We start from the raw sequence: 9,800 nt of genomic DNA, 5'->3' as shown, positions 1-9,800 counted from the left end.
TGTTCGTATTGTGTTAAAACCTTTAATTGTTATTTTGTTTTCATTTTTGAGCCATGTTTCCTGCAAGCAAGCTACATGGTATTTTTGTTCATGTAGTATGTGTGTTAGTTCGTCCCTATTTTTCCGTATGCTTTGTATGTTAGTTTGTAGTATTAGGTGTTCCATGTTTAATTATTTATAGAGAATAGGTTAAGTATTATTAAGATTGTTTGTGTAATTGGCTATATAAGTAGGGTTTTTATTTTATTTTTGGAATTTTTACTGTGATGTTTGTAGTGATACTGTGACGTGTTTGTGATGTGATTTGTAGTCTATTTCAATTGTTCCTTGAATGTCTATCTCATTGAGATACATTTCAGTATCACTATAGTAAGTGATATTGGTGGCACTTTCATCTGTTGCGTTTGGATTCGTTTGTGTTTCTGTGTTTTCGATTTCTGTGTGTTTTTCTTTTTCTGTGTGGTTTTCTAAATCATTGGTAATTGTTGTTAAATTCGTATTTTTTTTTGGGTTCTGTGTTATTATCTAGGTACTTGTTATTTGTTGTGCTGTTAATTTTTGTTGGTGTATTTTCAGTTGATTTTGGTGTGTTACTATCATCTTCGCTTGTTTCGTCTATTTTTCGTTTTTCGTTCATTATAGGCGTTTGATTGTCTCTCACTATTGATGAAATTTTTTCTCTTATATATATTCTAGGACACTGTTTCCCTTCGAATTTTTCTTGCTTCTCTTATTGTTATTCTTTTTTCTGTTTGAATTCTTTTTATTTCCACCTCGTCTTTCCATACTGGACAATCTTTGTCTAAAGATGAGTGGTTTTCACCGCATTGTGTGCATTTTAGAGGGTTTGTGCAATTCTCGTGAAAGTTTTCTCCACATTTGGCGCAAATTTTTTGTCGATTGCAATTATTTTGTGTATGCCCAAAAAGCATGCATTTCATGCACCGCATTGGATTTGGGATAAATAATTCTACTTTTTCGGTGAAGTAACCTATTTCTATGTTTCTGGGAAGCACTGTAGATTTAAAAGTTATGATGGCGGTTCTTGTGTTTCTGAGAACACCATCTTGGCTTTTTCTCTTCATTATGTATACCTCTGATACATTTTGAGGTTGAAGACCTTCTAGAAGCTCTTCTTCACTCAAAAACCTGCACGCATCACTTCTGATTATTCCCTTGCTTTGATTTAAAGTTTTGTGTTCGTAAACATCCACTTCGATGGCACAATCACCGTGTTTTAAATTAATATTTTTTAGTTTTTTTGCTTCGGTTTCATTTTTAACACGCATCAGTATTTTGCCGTCTCTAATTATGGACGTTTGTAATGGCCTACATCCAATCGCCATTTCAGTTGCCTTTGCGAACAAAAATGGGTTGTAGCATGCCACACTTTTGCCGGGAGTTTTACTCTCTAACACCATAAACACCTCTTATGTATACTTCACTGTTTCACTGAAATTTAAATTGATACGCTCACCTCTTATTTTTCTTCTTTTTTTGGTGTTTTTGTTTGATGTTTCCCCCAAGATGCTGAAATAAGACCCGAAAGTCTTATTTCCTCCCGGGTCTATGTCCCCCATCTTCCTCTCCCCTCTCTACCACTTTGCTTGATTTTTTTCCACTCTGTATGTATGTATCTATTTTTTGTAAGGATACTTTGAAAAGAGGAACAACACAACACTTTGTTTTTAAACTGTTTTTATTTTCGCCACTCCAAAATTGGGTATTTATCGGTTCTGTTTGAAAAAAAGATATTTTTTTATATCTCACATTGCGCATATATTTATCTGTCAAACAGATCGGTTTGATCCCGTCAAACATTGCCAGAGATGCGCATGGTATCATCTGCTCGAAATCTTATGGTATTTTAAATCATCTTTAATTTTTATTCTTTGGTCTTTTTTTTGCGGAGTATTTGTCAAAAAGATCACGATTTAAATTTTTGTGGATTTTTTAAAATAAAATGACAAAATTCAGTTGTTTAGTATGATACTGCTTATGGTATTTTAAACAATCTTTGATTTTTATTCATGAATTTTTTTTGCGGCAGTATTTGTCGAAAAGATCACAATTTAAATTTCTGTTGATTTTTTTAAAATAAAATGACAAAATTCAGATGTTTAGTATACTACAATTTGCACTGTTATACCTGCTTTTGGAGTGCTATAATTATAAATGCTAAAACTGGGCCGGTCTGGTGGTACAGTCGTCAACTCGAACGACTTATTAACATGCCCGTGATGGGTTCAATCCCCGAATAGACCGTGCCCCCATACGTAGGACTGACTATCCTGCTACGGTAACAAAAAGTCACTGAAAGCCAAGCCCACTTCACTAGGGGGTACAAGTAGGCCTTGACCGGCAGCGTTGTTCCGAAAGAAAAAAAAACTAAGGATGAAAAAACTACCAAGGCTCGCAAGCTCTTTAATGCGAGGGCTCTGGGGCGGTGAACTAGTATGGCGTGCGAGCCCTCGCGCGCCCTTGCAAATCGCTGTCAGTTGCATGGCGGGTATTTACAGGCGTTGCCGTCAAATTTTGGCCGTAAGGGCGGTGGCAACGCTGATCGGATGCGATTTTATCGGACGAGATTTATATGGGATTTAACAGATAACGTCGGACGTGCGATTTCGTCGTCCGACGTTATCTGTCAAATCCCATATAAAAATTTGATAGGCCGTCCGATAAAATCGCATGCGAAAAAGCGTTACCACCGCCCTAAGTCATGTATTTTTGTCTCGTAGCCAAGGTCTGTTGAAATACCAGGTCACATATTAACTAAGGATAATGTATTTAGAAGGTTGATTTTTATCGCTTTTGCTGGGCGACATTGTGGGGGACATCTGTCACTCTCTGCATACAAATTTCATTACCCCGCACCAGCCCTCCCCGATTTTTATACCGGAGCCCCCGGAAGAGAAATGTCAAGTCGAGAAATGTCATTTTGCTCTGAACAACTTAACCTTGTCATTTATAACACCTTGATATTAACCCCGTTTTCACAGCTGAGCTGAAGAAGAATCAGCTAAGAAAAGTGACGTCTGGATTACCGCGTGTATGTACAAGGGTTGTGATTGTATGTGTGCGACGCTAGTTTCCAATGTTTACGATCTGAATGATGCGAAACAACAAGAAGGAAATTAAGTTAACATTTTCCGTAAATTTAAGATAAAATCATTGTTCAGTGATTTGTGATCACATAAATTATTCATCGTGCAATATCTGTATTATTACAATCTAATGTTCGTGGCTCATTTTATCATCTGGAAAGTGGTAAAGATACGTGGTCATATGTGATATGATATTTGATAAACTCAGTTCCTTGTGATATGTTAGTCTATAATAATATAAACATCATCTCATACTATATTTTAGGTGCCTCCTAGACTAGACCGTATATATCAAACCCAATTCGATGAAATTGAATAAACGCGCCAACAGTGAGTTTGGTCACCCGTCCTAATTATATGTAGGCATTTTATTGTGGTTTCCGTGTCGGATGGTGGCATATGATTCTTGTACACATGGCGGAAGCAAAATCACTTGTTATGATTCTATTATTTGGCGCTTCCAGATTCCATCCATCCAGATCCAGAAAAACATTACAGAACCAACGTGATTTAGTTTTTGAGCTAGCGTTGTATACAATTCCGGAAGTGATGTTTTCGCCGTAGGGTATGATATTTGGTTTTACGAATGTATTCATTTTACTAAATTTATTTTGTCTTTTAGGGTCCGAACTACTCAATCCTGATATGGGTTGTATAAGCGAATTACACTACTCTTACAAGCTGAACCAAACATATTTTATAAACATTATTCGTGCGACTTAATGCAAAAATAGAACAGCTACAGTTAGTGAGTGAAACGATATCACTATCAACAGTTTAATCATCTCTTAAAACATTTAAAATGAAATTCTACATCACAGTTCATGTATTTTACGCTTAAGCACATGTACGCATTACTAAAGAACGTATATAGATTAATTAGATAATATTTAACATGTAGAAAAATTGGTCGCACAGCTTTGATATATTGAGAAATTTAAGGTTAATTGTTAATAGCAGCTTCATCGTTGCTCTCGTCTTTTTTTTTTTTTGTTATCGCGGAGTGAAACCTTCAAAAGGCACCCACGACTTCCATACCAACCGTCCATGTCGTGGGTAGTGTGGGATTCATTGATCGTAGCCCATCTGTATTACAGATTAGCTTACGATCAATGCGACCGCACTAAAACACTCCGCGTACCTTTTATCTTCCTTTAGGCGTTTGTGTGATGGCCCATCTTGATCCTTAGTATGTCCTCCACGCTGATATCGAAATAGTAAGAAAAGAAAAGAAAAAGAAAAAAAGAAGACAAAAAGAAGCTGGCTTCCATCCGGGATAAGTTGCTCCGTCACGGTTGAGGCTTCTGGTTATCCATCACTCATCATTAGGTTCATTTCAAATCGTTTTTCGTATGCTAGTTTCAGTGGGCTTTCCTCATTATTTTCGTTAGATGAGAAGGACATATATTTTCGGATACTTGTAGGATATTCTTTTCTATACACCTATTCGACAGATTTAGCGTCATTAGATTGGTCTGACGTTAAGACATTCCAGTTGCCTGGAATGCCTGCCCCCCTCTTGGTTGGCCATGTACCATCATTCGCCCAAGAGGTTGGGACTGGGCCCGTGTACCCAAGCTTGGATATACGATGATACATGTTACCACTGCACGAAACGGACGTCGCAGAATAGGAGTTGAGTAAGAGAGCCTATATTAACCTTCAAGGAGGTGTCGGATCTTACCCCATTTGCAGATAATTTGGTGGTATAGTGCGTTTAGTTTACTATCCTTCTCATCTTTTTTATTCCTTTTGGATCCTGCTGTTGCGATTTTCTTTTGCGGCTAGTTGTGCCATTAGCTTCAAAGCTGGCTTTCATGTTCAAATATCGCATGCGAACTATCACTCTCTGTTTTGCGAATGATTTAACTATCTCTGAGGGTAATTCAACTTGTTTCTGTATATTAACCGCTAATCTCCGTACGATTAATGTTTTCTTATTAAATTTACCATTCTTGTGTAATTTTTGGAATATTTTTTCCATTTTCTTTCCAATGTTCATAAACTCTTCACTGGGTTTGTGTAGTCCACCCAGCGACAAATGGTCCACAAATGTTGGTGGTTGGCAATAGCTATGCTCATTAAAGATTTTAAATGTTTGTATTCCTAGGTTTAAGCTGGGATACTTTTCTTTAAATTTTTTTGCGAGGTAACCCATAATGTTGCCGGTCTCGTAGTACAGTCGTCAACTCGTACGACCTAACAACATGCCCGTCATGGGTTCAATCCCCAAATAGACCGCGCCGCCATACGTAGGACTGACTATCCTGCTATGGGGGGGAATCAATCAGTCACTGAAAGCCAAGCCCACAAGTGGGTACAGGCAGGCCTTGACCGACATCGGTTGTTGAGCCAAAGAAGAAGAAGAAGAAGAACCCATAATGTATTGCAATCCGTCTTCTTCTTGTTCTGTCATTGTTTAAGGGTTACTGCTCGCCGTACTGATAATATCACTATCTTCTGAGCTTATTAATCCGTTAGCTTTTTCCGTGCGTTGCATGTCTGGGAAGTTCGGTACTATTTCGGCTCCTGAAAACACCGTTGCAGCTATATATTCCTCCGGCTCTTCATTTAAATTACTTTCTTCAACGTTAGGTTCCACTGTCGTCAAATATTCATCCGGTTCTTGGTTGTTTTGTTGTCCGGTATGAGTTTGATTCCGTAATATGGTTGGGGGTTTTCCAAGAATTATTATTCTAATACGGTAAAGACAGCTCAACGGCGATGGGAGATCATTCACACCTCCTTTTTGTCTTACTTGCGAGAAGAAGTTCTCTAGTACATCTTGGTTAAGCTGTTAAAGAAAATTATAATACGAAGATAGAATTGATTATTTTAAACATTTAAAATAACTATACAGCATTGCACGATGGACAATAAACTTGGTCCAACATTTGCTGCTTTATACAATGAATAACTACTTGCCTTATATGTTGATATGAATTTGACTGCGTTTTTATGCTTTTCCTTCATGTCGTCAAACAGCATTTGTAGAGCAGTTGTTTGCATAATCACAGATTTTTGAAATGTTTGTAACGAAGATTTTCCCAACGCAATGGAATTCTCCATTAACTCGCGCATATCGTTGAGGGCCTTTCGCTGCATTTCATTACCATTATATGATTTTTGTAGTCTTCTTTTGCAAATGGTGAATACGAGTTTGAGACACTGAACCACCAATCAATTTTTTCTATAAAATCTGCCAAATCACTTGCTTCTGTAGTGTCATCGTATCTCCGTAATGAAATTGCCACTGTACGCGATAGAAGTTGCGCTGCTTTCCGAACATTTTGTTTTTCTTGACTGGTCATTCTTATGTGTCCAGTATTTATTTTAAATATGGGTGTAATTTCTGCAGCCATTCTACCTTCAAGAATTTTTTTGAGTGGTTCAATTGTAATATTTTTTTCTTTATACTTAAATCCATGGTCCACTAGCCAGTTTCTCGTTAATTTCAGCAAATGCGGCACATCAGGAACAACGTACACATTATTTTTTGTGACGGGATGCGGAAAGAATGGGTTATTATAATCTGCTCCCAGTTCTTTCCAACAGCTCGTATTTGCTGGGCAATTATCACTTACTATTGCAACAACATTTATATTAATCTCGCTCAGTCTGTTTATGATACTTATAATTATGTCTTTTGTCATACTTTGATCAAATCCGATGTATATTGGCTGCTTCCAGTTGTTGAATAATCCTCTAGCGATTACCACTTGCATGTAATTGTGAGGTCCCAATATTTCATCTGCAGCCGGATCATATTCCATAACGCTTTCTACCTTCATCTCATCGAAGCTTAAAACACATTCCTTGTCTCTTTTGGTAAACGTTTTTGTTACGGTCGCGATTAAATCAATGATATCATCTAAAATGCCTTGTTTAAGATTGATTCTTTGGGAATATTTTTCCAACGTTGACGGCGCTGGCATTGGAATTTTCATATCATTTCCGAGATATCCATACGCTCGTTTGGAAAAGTATCTTACTGTGAAAGCCTTGCTTATTTCTTCCTTTGTCCATCTGACTCGCTTCTTTCTCTTAGTTATTAAATCGATTTGATTGCTAGTTAATGTATCTCCTAGCACCTTTTTCATTTCAGGAACAAAATCTTCTTTTTGTATGCTTGTACTTTTTACGAGTTTAAGATCGTTTTCCAGGCACGTGTTTTGTTTCTTGAGAGCTGTATTTTCTTTTACAGCGGAATCCAGATGCTCCTTCAGAATCAAGTTAGCATCTTTTAATTTTTTTGCTTCATCCAATCGAGCTGTAAGCATACATATTTGTAGCTCTAGCTGTTTGATGGTTTTGTCTTTCTGGTCACAGTTTTTACATTCGTTTTCATTATTATTGTACAGCACACGTCGACGTTCCTCAATCATAAGCTGTTCATTATTCTCATCATTATTATTTGCGTCGTTTGAAGTTTGAAGTAATATTGATGGAATAGCTTTTAAAAAGAGTCACAATGTACAAAACACATAATTAATAATCATCCAAATTTCAAATAGTAAGGCAGAACCTCACATTTCACATGACAGATAGCTATTCAGTCTGATAGATCATGCGATTAATTTAATGACACGACCCGGAGCAGGTACGTGCGTACCGGAATCGTTTCCCACTAAATCCAATCCGTGGGTGCAACGCGTTCTAGTGGACCAGAATCTCTCTTCTTTAGGCTCAACAACCGTTGTCGGTCAAGGCCTGCCTGTAACACTTGTGGACTTGGCTTTCAGTGACTAATTGATTTTTCCCCCAAGCAGGACAGTCAGTCCTACGTATGGCGGCACGATCCATTTGGGGCTTGAACCCATGACGGGCATCCAAACTCACTTGATTAACTTCATCATTTCATCAATCATTTATGCCAACGGGCTTATGTTTCCTTACACCTACCGCAATAGCTACACCTACTGAACCTACTTGTACCTTCCTGGTTGTCCCCAATGATTCCGAGTTGCTTACGGATGGCTCCGACTCAGCAGGTGTGGGTCGATCCGCATAAACTTAAGCGATAGTAATTATACTATGATAGAAAATGCCTCGTTCATGCCTCGAATGGACCGTGCCTCCATACGTAGGATTGACTATCCTGCTCTGTTAACAATAAGTCACTGAAAGCCAAGCTCACTTTACCGACAGCGGTTGTTGTGCCAAAAAAGAAGAAGGACCGTTTGAATGTGAATCAAATCACTTGCCGCCTTTGCAGGAAAAAAAATCTCAAAACCTCTCAACAAAATCTTGTGTATCCCATCTCTTTACTTAAGTAACGACACAAAATTAATTTAAAAATTTAAATTAAAAACTTCACGCGTTCTTTCTGAATAAAAAAAATACTTCCCGCGTTACTCTGCATGTAGAACTGTGATAAAAAGGATAAACTATGTGTATCTGTCGTTACGTGTCCTTAGTTACCGTTACGTGTGCTTGCTCGTTCGCTGAACACAACAGCATCAACACGTTTCATCCAGATGCATCTGCATGACGCACACAATGCATCCGGTCATAGAAACATGACTTCGGTGCTGCCAGTCAGCCAGCCAGTGAGCTGAGTAATTGGTGCTCTTAGGAATAGTTAAGAAAAAATATGCACTACGCGAACTAAACGGATCCTGGGAAACCAAGGGAATACACACTAACACTCGCTCTTTATCTTATCGCTTTAATCTAACGCTCTTTATCGCTCGCTTTATCCACAACTTCGCTCACTATTAAATTATCATTTTGATCTGTTTCCTGCTTAAATTTCCTTGAGAAACTTTACTGCACGACACTCAGTGGTGGATTAAGGGTATCAGGGGCCCTAGGCGGTAAGACGAGTTGAGGCACCGTGTAAATGCTAAATGATGGGGAAGGGGGGGGTTTGTACTGGCACTGAACTTGCTGTTGGGAAATTGAACAGTAAACTTGAAATGCCGTCGAGGGGGCCCTACGATCATCAGTCACAGGCTAAGACAAAGTCTGGCAGGGGGGGGGGGGAATCATTCGCCAACCTCGGAGGATTCGCCCCAAACGTCCATCCTTCCATGGGCCCTTTTCGCTAGTACTATGTCCATACAGCGTACTATAGACTAGCGATCTACAGGGCCCAGGCGACCGCCTAGTCTGCTTACCGTTAGATCCGCCACTGACGACACTTAAATATTTTCGGCAATCCTGATTTCGTATTACAAATGAACGGAAGTTTATGTTTAAATAGTACATGAGATGTAATTTATGTAATATTGCTTAACACTACTATAATAACAATATAAATATTCATTTACTTACCGCCACAGTTGAGCTTCCGCTATTGTCCATTTTTCATTAAGGGAGCATGATGCAGCTGGTAATCCTCTGCCTGAAAATGAGAAGAGCAAATAACAGAACAATTAGTAGGTTCCCAATCCTCACCACGATTGCAAAATTTCTTCCAGGCACTGCGCAACACAGTTTCTTTCGGAAATTTATGAAATGCCGTGTTTGTTCCCTGTTGTTTCACTTTGCAACGATTGTTGCTACAACAAAATACAGAACACGAGATCGGCATGATGAAAAAAAAGATTCCTGAATAGGATGAATGGATAAAAATCGCTTTTAGGCAGAGAAGTATCCCAAGATGCGGATTGTTTATGCAATGCATGAACAAAAGTGTGTGAAATGGCAATAAACCGCCAAAAGAGATTCCTGAGAATTTTTGAACAATCG

General features: G+C 38.4%; 1 long non-coding RNA gene across 1 annotated transcript; it reads left to right on the top strand.

Annotated features, from left to right (window-relative positions):
- The first annotated feature begins 3,141 nt into the window (after nt 1-3,141).
- LOC125906509 (uncharacterized) lies at nt 3,142-3,646 on the top strand. The gene is made up of 3 exons (XR_007451885.1): nt 3,142-3,270; nt 3,373-3,437; nt 3,572-3,646. It is a non-coding gene; the product is annotated as an uncharacterized LOC125906509 (long non-coding RNA).
- The last annotated feature ends 6,154 nt before the right edge of the window (nt 3,647-9,800 follow it).

The sequence above is a fragment of the Anopheles coluzzii genome, chromosome 2 (genome assembly GCF_943734685.1).
Source record: "Anopheles coluzzii chromosome 2, AcolN3, whole genome shotgun sequence".
Taxonomy (NCBI): Eukaryota; Metazoa; Arthropoda; class Insecta; order Diptera; family Culicidae; genus Anopheles; species Anopheles coluzzii.
Note: the sequence above shows the minus strand (reverse complement) of the source record. Positions and strands in the feature narration are given on the sequence as shown.